The 17,750-nt window shown below is 41.5% G+C and overlaps 1 long non-coding RNA gene across 1 annotated transcript; it reads left to right on the top strand.

Annotated features, from left to right (window-relative positions):
• The first annotated feature begins 713 nt into the window (after window positions 1-713).
• Window positions 714-2,005, top strand: LOC132634038 (uncharacterized). Its single transcript, XR_009580010.1, has 2 exons — window positions 714-1,074; window positions 1,689-2,005. It is a non-coding gene; the product is annotated as an uncharacterized LOC132634038 (long non-coding RNA).
• The last annotated feature ends 15,745 nt before the right edge of the window (window positions 2,006-17,750 follow it).

The following is a 17,750-nucleotide window of genomic DNA, read 5'->3' as shown; positions in this document are numbered from 1 at the left end:
ATCACAAGATAGATAATAGTTTAAACAGTACAATCATATGTTAAACGAACTACTATTGTACCAACAGGAGGAGATAGGGTGTTACACCTTGTACTTCATGCGTCATTGTCATTGTAAGCTAACTAACTGTAACACCATACCTTTACGTTCATATGCGTCATAGGTAATCAATGTGAACTCGGAGGAATTAAGTCACTTATAAGGGAAAAGATGGTAAAATGGTGTCAAAAAGATTTCATAAGGATTTGAGGTTAAATGAATTAAAGAAAATAAGTTTTGTCAAATTCGGAATGTTAGTTTATCGAAGAAAATGACTTTACGAACCGTATTTTAGAAATACCCGATGTGTTTGACAAATTTTGTTTTTGAAACCATTATATATTGTTTTGACATGGTGAATGTTTACTTTTAAGTGAAAACCTTCTGGAAAAAAAGAGAGAGATAAATATGATTTTTTATTCCAAATTGTATACTTTTATTGACTAAGTAATGAAATTTATTTACATAGTATTTTAACTAGTATTACGCGTTGGTACTACCCAGCAAGGTATTTGTAAATTTATTTCCTACCTAACTAGTTAGCATGAATTGTATTATATTCTAGGAGCAACCTTAAAAAGGAAGGGTTACACGTTAGCCACGTTTTGGATATATTTTCTTACACATCATCACCCCCACCCTATATTAATTCATAGCCCTAGCTTAAGTTAGTGGTAGACATTAGTTTACTTCATTCCTGAGAATTCCAAACCAAATCCATTAGATAGCAATCACATTATAATTTCCTGATGCAACTCACCAATTTAGTTAAGTAAATGCCAACCGACATAGAGCTAACCTCTATGTATACATAGGTAGCAATCCGATTCTTGCATCAATTCTCATAACGTACACCCAACTATATATGCAGATCTAAACTCTTTTACATGCTCAAATGATACATGTCGGAGGATCATTTTATGTTGTACTTGAGTACGCAAATCTTCGCATAATTCTTTCAGCCCGGAAAGAGATTAGTATTTTTGGAGTCGCGTGAAACTCGCGGGACTACCGTTAGCTAGGTAATCACCCAAGGTATGTAGGGCTCACTTTTCTTCATTTTTGGCATGATCTACGTAAGCTTGATAAAATAGTGGTTTCGGTTCATAATAACTCCATTCTTAGGTATGTGTATGGTTCCTTGTTAATTCTATCATGTTGGTAAAGTGTTAAGTCACAAGTAAATTCATAAGTCGTATGTTAGGATTTCCCTAAAGTGAACTGTGAATAAGTCGAGATACTCCTTGGGTGAGTCGCATACTTGCATCTATTACTTACGGTACTGCCATAGCGGCCTACGGCGTTATATACATGATACATACTATACATATGAGATTGCCCACATAGACTGATATGCTATATACATGATATTTCCCACAGAGGTATAGGACGTTATACATGCGAGATATATATATATATATATTTATATGTGTGTTAAGACGATATTGCCATACGACGTTATATACGCAGTCATCTTGCAAAGTTGTGCATTCACGGTAGTTGGTCAGTGTTAGATCAGGTGGCATCCCTACTTTCATTTGAGTTGTTCCTCACTGTTCATTTCAGTTACTACTTATGCCCTACATATTCAGTACATCTTTCGTACTGACGTCCCTTCTGGGGCGCTGCGTTATGTTTCATGCCCGCAGGTACGTACCGACACTGTGGTCCGACTCCTCCTCAGTAGGTGTTGATCAGCCGGGTCAGAGTTGCGCTCCTTTCTTTTTGGAGCAGCGGTCTTGGAGGTTTAGGTATATGCATGTGAGCTTTACTTTTTGGGTATGACGAGGGCCTTGTCCCATCGTGTGGTCTTGTATATATACTCTTAGAGGCTTGCAGACTATTCTCTAGTCGTATGTCAGTTTGTTAGTTCAGTTGATTTGTATAATAATGTATCGACTCTTCTTTTGATGGCCTTATCGGCTGCTGTCCATATTGTATATAGTTGTTGATGGAAGTTCTGCTACTCGTGGAATAATTTTTTTCCTTCTTGTAGTTGTTTATATGATATTCTTATCATCACATAGCTCATTTCTAAAGTTCAGATGCCACAGTGGTACGCTCAGGTCCTCGGGTGCTGGGTGCTAGCCACACCCCCGGTTTTCGGATGTGACAAATTTGGTATCAGAGAAGGTCCGTCCTAGGGAGCGCGTAAGCCGTATCTAAGAGAGTCTTGGTTATGGATGTATTGTGCACCACGCCTATAATCAGGAGGCTACAAGATCTTTAGGAAAAAATTCCTTTCTTCTTGATCTAGATTGTGCGATAGGGCTGAGTCATAAGTGTTCACTTCCAACCTTCATTTTATTTATATTCTTAGCAATGCCTAACACTATGTGTTGACAGGCGGCTATACAATTTTTACAGACATTAGATGATGAGGCGGGAGGAGGCGTCAGTCAGGGCATTTTAGCCAAGATGGTCAATGTAAATAGGACCGACTGGTCCCGAAAACTTGATGATGCTCTTTGGGCTTGTAGAACAGCATTCAAAAAGCCCATTGAAACTTATCCTTATAGGCTGGTGTTTGGCAAGGCGTGCCATCTGCCAGTCGAACTTGAACACAAGGCCATGTAGGCATTGAAGAAGCTGAATATGGATTGGGAGGAGGCAACCTACCTTAGGTTGTTTCAACTGAATGAGATGGATGAAATCTGTTACCAAGCATATCAGAGTGCAGCCTTGTACAAGGAGAGGATAAAGCATTACCATGATAAAAAGTCCTCAAGCTGGACTTTCAGAAAGGTGATGATGTCCTTCTGTACAACTCAAGGCTGAAGCTTTTACCGAGCAAATTAAATTCAGATGGTCCCAAGTGGTAAGTGTTTCACCCAGTGGCGCAATTCAATTGAAGTTCGGAGATAGAAGTTGGACCTTTAAGTGAATGGCCGAAGGGTGAAGCATTATCATTGGTACATTGATAGAGACAGGATAATTGGTAGGCACTGTTTGAAGCATGGCTACACTCCTGAACCGGAGTAAAATGGTAATATTGTCGTGCCGCGACGTTAAATCAAGCGCTGCTTAGGAGGCAACCCAAGGTTTTAAGGTTTTGTGTTTTTTTTTTCATTTTTTATTGTTTTAGTATTTTTTTGTGCTGCTTGATGTTTGCTTATGTGTTTAGGACTACAATGTGCAGAAAAAGAGAGTAACAAGGAGTGAAACCAGGGGAAATGCAAAAAATTGATGGTAAAAAGTACAGCCCATGCAACGCTGGGGAAATTTTGGGCCGTACTTAATTGTACGGACCGTATTTTTGCACCGTACCTCCAAGGGTAAGAAAAGAAGGTCACTATTATTGGAAATCTAGGTACGTGATAAATGTACGGGTCGTGCGTAATTTTATGTTTTGACATTCGGCCTGTACAAAATTCATACCACATCATTAAATTGACAACAGGTATGTCCCTAAAAATACTCTCGTACTTCCAAGTATAGGCCGTACTTTTATCAGGGATTCAAGGAAAGGTTTAAATACCTTCCTTGACTTTCCCTCTCCCATTCCAACTCAAATTAAAACCCATCTCCTAACTTTACTCCCATAACCGAACCCCATTAACCTTCTAACTCCCATAATTCTCATAAATTCCCATCATTCCCATCATCTATTCACTATACACAAATCCCTAATTTGAAATCTGTTGAAAGAAAGTGTAGGAAAAGACTTTCAAGTTGTTCATAGTTGATTCTTCCATTCATCACTCATAGGTAAGTTGATGTTCTACTTATGTGTACTTTACCCATAATGGTAGTGTAATGTCTTGGAATTGATAATGACCATGTGGGATCTAAATTAGGGTTGCAATGGTTGAAATTTTCATGTTAAATTTTGGTTGAGGGGAGGGATTGGTATGTGTGTTGTATATAGGACTCGTGGGGGCAAATATATCGAAACCTCCACTGAGTCAGAGGGTATTTCAATGGATGACTTTGAGTGTGAAGTCCGAAATTGTTATGCCCGCCAAGTGCTCGATGAAATGCCAATGAGAAAAAAATTTGATAAAACGAGAGAAGTCTGAGTAACCCGAGCTCTTATAACCCATAATTGCATAATGCAAACGGCTTAATATGTATTTGGTGATGTTATGCAATGCCTTGACATGATTTGTGGGAAGCAGTCAAGTACGCTTTAGGGTACGACCTGTACAATATACTACACGTCGTTCCTTGCATCGTACTTGGAACAATAAATCAAGAAAATCTTAGTTCTTAGGGTACGATAGAAAATACAGGCCGTACTTAATTGTATGGACCGTACATTTTGCCCGTACCTCGAGACCAGCTTAATCCACATTCTGTTTATGAGGTTTGGTACAAAGTACGGACGGTACATTTTTATACGGGTCGTACCTTACACCAGACTTTCTGGTCAAAATTTGTACGACGGGATGTACGGGACGTACATAATTGTACGGCTCGTATTTAATATGCACAACCTGCATAACAGTATAAAAACCAAAATTCAAGCAAATAACATAATAGCTATTTTCTTGCTTTCCGAACACTTTCTTATGACTGACAGTGTCCCTCAACAAGTGTCCCGCCAAAGAATATTGTTCGGAGGGTTAGTGGGTCCCAACCAACAAAACAGGGCAGGGGTCGAGGTAGGGGAACTATAAGGACAAGGTTTTGTGACATCCCCTCCAACCATGAGGTGGAGGATGTTATTGTTCGGCCCTTAAAAAGAACGAGGACTACTGTACCTCGCCTAACATCACCATCACATGATTCCTCCCAATCTGAAGAGGAGGAATCTGTCACGACCCAAGCCGATGAGCCGTGACGGGAGTCTGACATCTAGTGACCAAACACCCCTAAATACTTATCTGAGACATACTGAACATCAACGGCCCATAAATGGCACAAACTAATCTCATAAAAAAAACATCAGAACTCTGTAAAATCAGCATATATATACACAGCATGCGGAAGAACAATGCAAGCCAGCTAGGCTGCTACATATACCGTGCACAAAAGAATAGAAGCCGACAAGGCTACATCATCTGACTACTACATACAACTGTCTACAGACCTCTACTGGAATGAAAGCTATAGAAAGGACGGGACAAGGCCCCGTCATACCCATATGCATACACATCTCAAAAGGGTGGCATACCAAAACTGACTGTAGCTCCGGATCAAATGGAGCGTACTGACCACTGCTAGATCTAGAGGTCCTACTGAGCTGGGCCACCTATCTGTCTCCCTGTACCTGCGGGCATGAACGCAGCCTCCCCGAGCAACGGCGAGTCCGTACGGATAATGTACCAAGTATGTAAGGCATAAGAACAACAACTTATATATATAAGAATCATGGATAAGATCTGAACTCATAAACTCAAACGACTGACTGCATGTAGTAGTATGAACTAACATCTGCCTAAAGCTGCATAAATCTGTGTAACTGACAATGCTTCTGTGGGCACATAATATGCATGCTCATACCTATCAATAATGATCGTGCATCTATATGTGTGCGCGTATAACTCCTGATATGTGTGCGTATATAACGCCTGATGTATGTGCGTATATAACGCCTGTAAGCCTCTATGGCATCTCGCCATATCATATTGGCTCCTCTGTGGTCATAATCAATATCATCATCATAGTAGTAATGTGTATACAATGCATTCTAGTCACGGGTCAATGTACATAAATATATAATGAATGTAATGCATGGATAAACTGTATGAACAGGACTGGACCCATGAACAGAAGGATCACTCATAAATGGAGTACATGAACATCAAAGACTGAAGTACTCCTAATACTTCTAAGAGTAGAGTAATATGAAATCTCGCTTACTCGCTTGTTGGATCATATCATAGGATCATGCCAAAAGAAGAAAAGGTTAGTCTTATCATACCTTGAAGTATACGCAATCACCCAACTTTTTTACCTCTTGAACTTGCAAGTCTACAATTAAGATAACATAGGGCTTAATTTGGCTATTTAGTTCGCTTACTAGCCATCCTCAAATGCATATAAAGCTCAACGAACTATGAGCAATAATTTCCTTGTAAGCTTACAACTCTCTAACTTCTCGTTTGATCCCACATCAACTACAATACTCACATCAACAATGACAACACACACACACACACACACATATATATCAAAATATACGTAAACCCGTTTCCAATCATCTCCTAAAACATCCCTATATCACTACATTGCCCTTCATCAACTTAACACTTCCACAATTATATTCTCTTCGCTTAACATCACTAAAATCTTGATAACCAACTTAAATATAAGGGTAGAAATCATTTACATACCTTGAGGGGTCAAAAATCCCAAGAATCAGTTCAACTTCAACTCCCTAAACTCCACAACTTGAAGAAACCCTAGAAGCAACCTTCTTCTCTCCCATCTCGGGTTTACGGGGTCTAGGTCTTGTCAAATCTTCAATAATATGATGGAAAATATTGGGAGAGAATATATTAGGGTTTTTTTTTTGGAAGGAGAAAAATATGAAATAGGGTCGTGGACCACTTATTTATACTTGGAAGCCAAAAAGGCTACAGCGGTCCGGTTCGACGAGCGGGTCGACAACCCGTTGATGTGCCGACGGTCCGTCGACCTGCGTCTACAGATGCATGGCTACGACATCCCATCGACGCCGCACATCGACGGTCCGTCGAACATGTCGACGACCCGTCGACGATGACTGGTGTCCTGCTGGTTTTTCTGATTCAGTTCAGATTGCGTCGATTCGATTCGCTTAACTTTTAACTCTATAGATTGCCAGGAATATCTGCTGGTACCCTTGTACACGGGGTAAGACATTTTGTACCTCCAAACTCGGGCTCGGGTCTCTATTCCAAGGGCATACCCGACTAGAAAACCATAGGTTCTACCACTACGGACACGAAGGGTGTAACATTCTCACCCATTTAGGAACATTCGTCCTCGAATGTTCGAACAATCCTGGGTTATGAAAATTTTGGCAAAGTTTCCCCTGTACTTATACCAATACACCCTGCACGCAACAACCCAAAATAATGCCACAGAGGGCCACATACTATAACAAAAAATGCCATGGCCTTATATGACGCATCACGACAACTGAAATGAAATAATACCTGGGGGCGATAATGCCTCAGACTGAACCTCCCGTACTGCTGGGTACAAATGCGGGTACTCCGTCTTCATTGCCTCTTCCGCTTCCTAAGTCACTTCCTCAACATTCTTACTCCTCCACAAGACTTTAACTGAAGCTACATCCTTGGTTCGTAACCGACGGACCTGTTTGTCCAATATAGCCACTGGAACTTCCTCGTATGATAACTGCTCGGTCACCTGAATATCATTCACTGGTATCACTCTTAAAGGATCTCTGATACACTTACGAAGCATTGATACATGAAATACTGGATGTACCGATTCTAACTCAGAAGGCAATCCTAGCTTATATGCCACTGTACCCACTATACGAATGATTTTATATGGCCCAATATATCGAGGGCTCAACTTACCCTTCTTACCAAACCTCATCACTCCCTTCATAGGAGAAACTTTCAGGAACACCCAGTCGCACATCTTGAACTCTAGCTTACGTCGCTGATTATCCGCAAAGGATTTCTATCGTCTCTGAGCTGTTAGCAACCTCTCTCTAATCACTTTTACTTTATCAACCGCTTGCTGAATTAAGACTGGGCCTAGTAACTGATTCTCCCCGACATCGAACCATCCTATGGGCGATCTGCATCTCCGCCCATATAAGGCCTCATAAGGAGCTATCTGAATACTGGAATGGTAACTATTGTTATATGCAAACTCGATAAGAGGCTAATGATCATCCCAACTGCCTTGAAAATCAACTACACAAGCTCTAAGCATATCCTCAAGGGTCTGTATAGTACGCTCTGCTTGTCCATCTGTCTGGGGGTGAAATGTCGTACTAAGACTCACCTGAGTCCCCAATCCCTGCTGAAAAGACTTTCAGAATTTAGTGGTGAACTGTGCTCCCCTATCTGAAATAATGGCTGGAGGAACACCATGAAGTCGTAAAATCTCCTTAAAATAAAGCCTTGCATAATCCTCGACTGCATAAGTAGTTCTGACAGGCAGAAAGTAAGCTGACTTTGTGAGCCTATCAACTGCGACCCATATCGAATCACACTTCCACTGAGTATGGGGAAACTCTGTAATGAAGTCCATATTAATTACCTCCCACTTCCATGTCGGAATCTCCATAGCCTGCAATAGAACTCCAGGCTTATGGTGCTCTATTTTGACATATTGACAATTTGGACACTGAGCGATAAATTCTGCTATATCTCTTTTCATACCATCCCACCAATAAACTTCCTTGAGATCATGGTACATCTTTGTTGAGCCTGGATGAATAGAATAGCGGGAGTAATGTGCCTCTCCCATAATCTGCTGACGGAGTCCTGCAACACTAGGGACACACAATCTACCTCGATACCTGAGTACTCAATCACCAGTGATCACAAAGGGGGTCTTTTCTTTCTGAGGGGCTGTATCTCGGTAAAGAACTGGAACAGGATCCTCATACTGACGCTCCTTTATCTCAACTACCAAGGATGATATCGCTGTGTCTTGAACAGTAACTCCTGCATCACCTGGATCTATCAATCGAACTCCGAGGCTAGCCAATCGATGAACCTCACGGACCATTTCTCTTCTCTCTGGCGACACGTGAGACAAGCTAACTATAGATTTACGACGGAGGGCATCGGCAACTGTATTAGTCTTCTCGGAATGATACAGAATATCCATATCATAATATTTTAACCTCTCCAACCATCGCCTCTGAAGCAAGTTCAAATCCTTCTGCGCAAAGATGTACTGGAGACTCTTATGATCAGTATAAATATCCACATGGACACCGTATAAGTAGTGCCTCCCTATCTTCAAGGCATGAATCACTGCCGCTAACTCAAGATCATGGGTTGGATAATTCTTCTCGTGCTTCTTCAACTGTCTAGAAGCATAAGAGACAACCTTACCATGCTGCATCAATACAGAGCCCAATCCAACGCCTGAAGCATCATAATATACCACATAGCCATCTGCTCCCTCTGGAAGAGTCAAAACTGGTGCTGAAGTTAGCTTATCCTTCAACATCTGAGAACTCTGCTCACAAGCATCTGTCCATTGGAACTTAGCTGATTTCTAAGTCAATTTGGTCAATGGGACTGAAAGAGAGGAAAATCATTCTACAAACCTTCTATAATAACCTGCCAAGCCCAAGAAACTACGTATCTCTGTTGGTACTGTGGGCCGTGGCCAATTTTTCACAGCCTCAATCTTCTGGGCATCCACTCTAACGTCTTCCTTTTAAATAATGTGACCCAGAAAAGCCACAGAGTTCAACCAGAACTCACACTTAGAAAACTTGGCATACCAGTCTTTACCTCGAAGAATTCCAAGCACTGTCTGCAGATGTTCTGCATGATCGGCCTCTGACGGCGAATAAACCAGAATATCATATATGAACACAATCACGAACAAATCTAGAAAGGGCCTGAATACACGATTCATCAAATCCATGAATACAACTAGGGCATTAGTTAGCCTGAACGACATAACACGAAACTCATAGTGGCCATATCTAGTCCGGAATGCCAACTTCGGAATGCCCTCTTCCTTGACCCTGACCTGGTGATATCCTGATCTCAAGTCTATCTTCGAGAAGTATTTAACGCCTTGCAACTGATCGACTAAATCATCGATCCTCGGAAGAGGATACTTATTCTTTACAGTCACTTTATTTAATTGCCTATAATCAATACACATTCGCAAAGACCCATCCTTCTTTCTCACAAATAACATCGACGCTCCCCACGGTAATATACTAGGCCTGATAAAGCCCTTCTCAAGCAAATCTTTCAACTTCTCCTTCAATTCCTTCAACTCCACAGGTGCCATCCTATAAGGAGGAATAGATATTGGCTGAGTGTCTGGCTATAGGTCAATAGCAAAATCAATCTCCCTCTCTGGGGGAATGCTTGGAAGCTCATCTGGAAACACTTCTGGGAACTCATTAACCACAGGAACAGACTGAAGAGTCGGCGACTCTGCTTGCACATCTTGAACTCGAACTAGATGAAAAATATACCCTTTTTTGATCATCTTCTTTGCCTTAAGGTAGGAAATAAACCTACCTCTAGGCGAAACAACATTGCCCTTCCACTCTAGGACTGGCTCGCCTGGAAACTAGAATCGAACCATCTTTGCTCTACAATCAACATTAGCATAACAAGAGGCTAACCAGTCCATGCCCATAATAACATCAAAATCAATCATATCTAATTCAATTAGATCTGCTACGGTATGGCGGTCACAAACTATAACAACACAGTCTCGGTATACCCGCTTAGCTATAATCGGATCACCAACTGGCATAGACACCTCAAAAGGTCTAATCAACTCGGGCTCTACCCCAAACTTTCCGGTAACAAAGGACGTAACATATGATAAAGTGGAGCCTGGATCAATCAGTGCATAAACATCATGGGAGGAAACTGATAATATACCTGTAACAACATCAGGAGACGTCTCGCGGTCCTGTCTACCAGCCAATGCATACACGCAGTGCTGAGGACCGCTCGAGCTGGACGCTCTACTTCTCCCGCTACCTCGCCCTGCTGGCGTGAAAAACTTGCCCTGGAGGGTGCACTGCAGAAGAAGAGCCAACTACAGACCATGTAGGCTGGACCATACCTGTACTAACCCCTATCGGGCACTCCCTCATCCTGTAGCCTGACTGCTCACAAGTATAGCATCCATCTGAGCCCAACCGACACTGACCTGCATGTAACTTGCCACACTAGGTACATCATGGCAAAGGGGCCCTCACTTGGACTGACTCTGGCCGGTACTGAGAAACTGACGCCCTAGAACTCTGGCCCATTACGGAATAAGAAGACCGGTCAAACCTCGGACCTGGAAATCGCGGAGGTGCACTCCCTGCCGGCTGATAAGAATACCTGGGATGCTGCTGTCTCTATCCTCCCCCGAACTCACTAACCATATCGAAAGATCTAGCCCTCTTACCACGGCTCCGGTCGCGTTCTATTCGCCGCTAGCATTTACGATCCTCCAAATTCTGTGCATACGCCTGTTTACGGGAGATATCCATTCCTGGCTGTAATACAGTAGTCGTGCGCTCATCTATCAAGGGTGACCCTAGCCCAGCCACGAAGCGATGAACTCTATCCTCCATCTCAGCCACCATAGATGGGGAAAACCTAGCCAAGGAATCGAAGTGTACATAATACTCTTGCACATTCATATTGCCCTGCTCAATACGTAGGAACCTGTTTGCTCGAGCCTGTCGGACCTCTGAAGGTAAGTAATGGCGAAGAAAAGCATCTAAGAACTCTCGCCACACAACTGGAGGGGCATTTTCCCCCCTAGATAACTCCCATGCCTGATACCACTGTATCGAAATATCCCGGAGTCTATATGAAGCCAACTCTACCGACTCAACCTCATCCGCGTGCATAACCCTCAAGGTCCTCTGCATACCATCAATGAAATCTTGGGGTCCATATTTTGCTTTACCACATAAAACTCAGGAAGACCTAACCCAAGGAAGGTCTTAACCCTCGAACTACTAGCCCTGTCTGCTGGGTCAACACTAACTCCCTGCCGCTTTTCCTGGGCGGCTACTAATCTGGTCAACAACCGTACAACATCCCGTACGTCCTGGACCTCTGCATCCGGCTGAGGAACTGGGGCTGGTGGTAGAGGCAGGGTATGCGACGTCTCAGATGGCCCCTCACTCTGAATCTCATCCTGGGCCCTCGTGGCCTGTCAAGTACGACTAGTGGCCTCACCGGCCGCTCTCTTGCCCTTCTGGGCAGCTGTAGCTTTCTTGCGGGGCATCGCTGAAATCAGAACAATTCATCAGAAGCAAACGCTTAACACAGGGCTCTATCGCACAATCTAAGAGAGAAAGAATGACATCATCCTAAATGTCTTGTAGCCTCCTATTTATGAGTGTGGTGCACAACACGCCCATAAACAAGACTCTACTAGAATGTGGTGCAATAATGGTATGAATGCGATGCCGTGCTATGCAAATGAGGTGTACACATGTACTCCGGACGGAAATATCGACGTCTCGGTAGCACAACCCAGCGTGACTCGCGAAGTCTAAATGCCACCCATCCCGGATCTTTGCCCAATAAATAGACGAGACCCTGGCTAATTGCTCACAGGGGGAGTCTCACCGGCACCACCTTGGGGGACCCGCAGAGTCCATGCACTAACAATAATTCTAGGATAACATCGGAATCGGCCATGCAACAACGATGCCCGAATATAACCATCAGACATCAACCTCCTCACAGTCACTCAAAAGAGTCTGTCAAATATCAGTTTCACCAATCAACGATTCTGGAATTGAACCTCGGACATCTGCCTTCTCACAATCACTCAAGTAAAAGATTTTATCAGATATCAGTTTCATATAAACAACGATTCTAGAATGGATCTTCGGACATCGGCCTTTTCACAATCACTCAAGTAAACAAGTTTATCAAATATCAGTTTTGCTCAATCGACGATACCGGATCATCACAGGGTATCGGCCATGCATGAATATGAGAAAATGTGTGCAATACATATATCAATCATCAACAATCATGTTTAATGTCACAAATACCACAACGAGGTATGCCAAAAACGTATCGCCTCACAACACCACAGGGGGTATGCCAAGATATATCAAGTTAAGTACCAACAGTGGGTACGCCAACAGATATCAATAACTCAAGTACCAACAGTGGGTACGCCAACATATATCGAGCACAAATACTAACAACGGTATGTCCATTCTATCCAAATCAGGACGACAAGCAGGATTCGATATCTATCAACTACACATGGCATCAAGCCAACACAATTAATCAATCAAACACACATACCAGGGTGGCTAGTCCCAACACACATCAGGGCCCAACCTAAGGCAATATCCATCTCAACTTCATACCCAAAGGTTCACATGCTGTCTCCGATCTCATAATCTAAATATGTGATTCACTATACAAAGTCTCATCAAAATAAACCATAACCTACCTAGACAACCGAACCGCAACACCAACAAGTCACTCTATTGCTTTGCCCTTCCTATGAAGCTCAGAACCAAAGTAGTCTAAGCAAAATCGAATTCTATATTAGAAATCATAAAGAATGATACTAAGATTGTTATGATATCAACTAGGTCCATTTTAACCCTAGAAATTAGGGAAACGGGCTCACAAGGGCAAAATGGGAAATTCGCGGGCAAAATACCAAATTAAGTACTAGGGAATCACAACCCAACCATTAATTGTTGATTCTACTCAAGACTTGTCCCAAATCTGATTTCAAGTAAAAACCCCAAATTGGGTATGTACCCTAATTCTCTAAATCCGAAAATTCAACGTTAAAAGTGGAAGATACGGGCTTACTAAGCTTAGATTCATAACATTTTAGCATTAACATCATCAATTCATCATACATGACCCTAAGGAAAAGTTTCCCAAAACCCTCCTCCAAATTCCATCTCTAAGGAAATGTTAAAGGGAAGGAAAGAATCTAGAATGATTGTGATTAAGGAAGAGTAAAGGATTAGGCAAAGTTTACCTCCAAGAATTTCGTCAATTTGTCTCCAAGAACGACTTCCCGAGCTCCAATATCGAGATATGAAATAATGAGGGTCTAAGACTCATTTAATGGATTTAACTGCCCGTCACCCGTTACAGCGGTGCCATGACCGCCCCAGCGGCGCCGCTCTAGCGGCCACCCGACCGCATTAGCGGTCAAGCCTAAATGGCTAGGACCGCTTCAGTGGTAGGGCTACCGCCCTAGCGGTGCCACTGCTGCGGTGCTGGTGCCGCCAAAGCGGACACCAGACACCAGAACTTGGCCTAAGTTTTTCTTTTCGATCCGATTGTTTGACTAACTCCCGAGGCTATATGCTCACATACCAGATACCTAGTTCCATATAAAAATGCGCTACAAACGCACCTATGGCCTCAAAATTCCTAACGGAGGTATCTTTGACCGAGTCAACCACCGATGCCTTAATTCCCATTTCCTATCCAATGTCCCAAAGTGCATCCGAATACGTTGGGAACCAAACCAAATGCATATGCAAGTTCTAAATGATTATCCAGACCTCTCAAAATTGACGAAATTCTGAAAAAGGTTCGTTTGCCTAAAAGTCAACTTTGGGTCAACCACTTTCACTTTTAAGCCTATATGTTCACCAAAGTTACCTGAATCCAGTCTAGACACCTCAGGAAGTGTGTCAACGGTCCTCTCGGGTCAAAAGTGAGCCAATGAATGCTCGGGAACGGGCGAAAGTGCCAAAAGAACTATAACGACCAAACAGGTCGTTACAGGTTCAATCCATACTTCTGAGATGGCGACGCCTCAGGATGCTCCCAGCGCCTAGTGCATCCCAAGTAGTCCTAACCCTCATTCTCATGCTTATTTTGATGCATTGGGGATAATGTAAAAATTTTGGTTGGGGGTGAGCTATTTGGTTGTTGTTGTAACTTATATATACATGTTTAGGAAACCCCTCGGCTTTTCTTTACCGGTATTCTTTTCCTGATGGGTTTTATTTCTGTTGAATCTGGCATGTATAGGTTGCTTAGGTAAAATAGAGTAATTATGACTTATATGGTAGTGGTTTTGAACTTATGGCATGTTTGGCATGGTTAGTTAAAGTTTGTGAAGTGAATTAAAGTGACCCCTCTAATTTTGTTTATACATATTCAGATATTGCTAGTGATTGACATGTATGAATCTTTTTGTGACATTATAAGTATTGGGGTATTGTGGATGAATGTTCGCGTGGGAGGTTATACTCGACTTAACAAAAAAGATCCTTATGCCATTGTGTGTGTGAGTTGTCAGTGATTCTTCATGTACTGCATTTGTAATCTAGAACTTGCCCCGTTAATCATGCTGAATTTCTGAGGATAGTTTGGCTTTTGAAATGATCTTAGGCTTTCTTTGGATGATTTTTGTGCAGCTTTAAGCTTACCTGTTCACATAAATAATCCCTAGTCTCCCATTTTGAGCCTTTTGACCTTTTTTTGAGTAACCGGGAACTAACCGCCATCCTTGTTCAAATTCTCCCCGATTTGCACCCGTTCTCTCCTTGACACTTTGAGAATATGAAATTGAGGCTAAAAGCCTAAGTTGGGGGAGACACGCATGATGTGGGTAGTGAGGCATGAAGCCTAAGTTTGGGGTGGTAGTAAGTTTGCATAGCAAGAAGAGTCGGTGTGGAATGTAACTGCTTGCATTAGATAAGTATCCTAAAAATAAGAAAATAAAAAAGAAAGAAAAAATGTGTGAAATAAAGGCAGTCAGTGTAAACCACATTGTGGTTAAAAGATTGCGAGAAGAGAAAGGAAGAAAACATAAAACAAAATGAAGGAATAAAGGCTAAGAAGTGTAGTGTTCAAGGAGGGTGAGTCACTATTACCTAAATATTTATCCTACCTTCCCCTAAGCCTACAGTACAAGCTTAGAAAATGTCCTAGTGTGATCGCAACCGAATCATCCAAAGTTGATAGCATCGAAACTAAGGGCAAGCATATGGCATTTGCATTTGTAGTGCATGAATTTCTCTATGAGTGTGAGTGTTTTCTCTTATTCTTTGTCTCTATCCCTGTTCTTCTTGGGCATATGTGTTTGGGACATTCTTTAATCTGTGTGAGGGCATAAGGATTGAATGTGTAAAAGGAAGTGACCACGCGAAGCAACATTTATACGTGCATTGATATTTCTAATAATGTGATATCATAGATTGAAGCATCATTGTGAGTCATAGCGAATCTGAGTTCTATGTTGCATCTGTTATTATAAAAAGTGAGGTGGTTATCTGTGAGATACATGCATGCTTGTAGTTCAAAACCGAAACCATTGTAGATATTCTTACTTTGTGATATCTGAGCATTATTTTAGGACTGTGAGTTGTTTTACTTGCTTGAGGACAAGCAAAGACCTTAAGTTGGGGGTTATGATGTGTTGTGGAATTACAACACATTTGATGCCTTTTGACGATAAGTTTTACTTGTTTTTAAGCAAGTTTGTGTTATTTTTATATGTTTTGTTGTGTTTCAGGTGTTTGGTTGTGTTTCAGGTGTTGGATGACAAAAAGGCAATAAACAAAGAAAATGCACCAGCAGCCCCTGATTTTGAAGAAGTACGGACCGTACTTTATTGTACGGGTCGTACCTGAAGTCTGACCTAGCATGGCAGAAAATAGTGGGGCCTGAAGTTGAGGAGTCGAGATACGGGCACAAGGTACAGTCCGTACTTTCATGTACGGGACGTACTTTAACCCGTACTTGGATAAAGAAATCACTGAAGGAAAACTGAAGACCAATTTATACGGCCCGTACTTTATTGTACGGGACGTACATCATCCCGTATATTTAGACCAAGGAATGAAGAAGGAAGCCCATACAATATTTGTACGGACCGTACTTAAATGTACGGGACGTACTTTGTCCGTTGGGGGGACAATTTGTCAGAATGAATTTTTCGCATTTTTGGACCTTTATAAATAGTTGTATAAGGTTCTGTGGGTCAGTTATCACATATTTTGAGACTCTAATTCCTTAGCATTGGATAGTGTTTAGTTTTTAAAGCTTTTGAGGACAAGATTGTGACTTTTTCATCTTCTCTATTCAAGTGTAAGATTAATGAATTCTTTAATATTTTAATCTTCTTCGATTAATATGAGCTGCTAAATTTCCTACTAAGGTTGCGAACCCATTGATGAATGCTATGTGATTGGGTGATTGTGATTAATATATGCATAATGGGCTGTTAGGGTTTACTTTTTCATTATTCTTCAATGTTAGTTGATGGTTGCAAACATTAACTTAAGCCACAAAACCTTACTTTGCTTGGGAAAGTAAGTTAGGGTTTGTTAGGGTTAAGTAACAAGAACTCGGGGGGTTAACCATCGTTTAATAAATTCGTTTAGGAATAAGAGAAATTTACTTGGAACATATTAACCGTTCTTCATATCAACTCTTTTATATTTGGGAAAATCATAAAGAGAAATACATTTTAACTATTCGGAAATATTAGGAAGTCAACTAGAGGTTAAGTGCATTCGTACAACAATCCATTAGAATTATATCATATCAACACCCGTAGCATTACACTTCATCTAAAAGGGGACACAACCTTGGTTTCTTTATTCCAATTAATTACAATCAAAACAAAATAGTTAGTAACAAAACACTCTTTTTCAAACTCACTGAAATATGAAGTTAGACGATAAGTAAATACTTCACTACATTAGTAACCTTTTCACACCCTATTCTCTGTGAGATTCGACACCAACCTAGTTGGGTTACTATATTTGATAACGTCCGCTTTACGCCATTTAGTAGGTGTAATTTGAGCATATCACACATCTTGAATTTATTGAGTTTCTTGGGGACCACTGATACGCTCAAATTACACCTATTAATGGTATAACGTAGACGTTGTCAAATATAGTAACCCAACAAGGTTGGGGTCGAATCCCACAGGGAATATGGTGTGAAAAGGTTACTAAAGTCGTAGGATGCTAAGTTCTAGGTCTAATGTCTTAATTCGATGATTTTGGTAAAAGTTGGTTTTCTATAACTAATTGCTATCTACTAGCTTTGGTGGAAATTTATGGTAAAAGAAACTAAGGTTGTGTCCCCGTTAGATAGAGTGTATGATCA

This window comes from Lycium barbarum, chromosome 3 (genome assembly GCF_019175385.1).
Source record: "Lycium barbarum isolate Lr01 chromosome 3, ASM1917538v2, whole genome shotgun sequence".
NCBI lineage: Eukaryota > Viridiplantae > Streptophyta > Magnoliopsida > Solanales > Solanaceae > Lycium > Lycium barbarum.
This window is presented reverse-complemented; position numbering and strand designations above follow the sequence as displayed.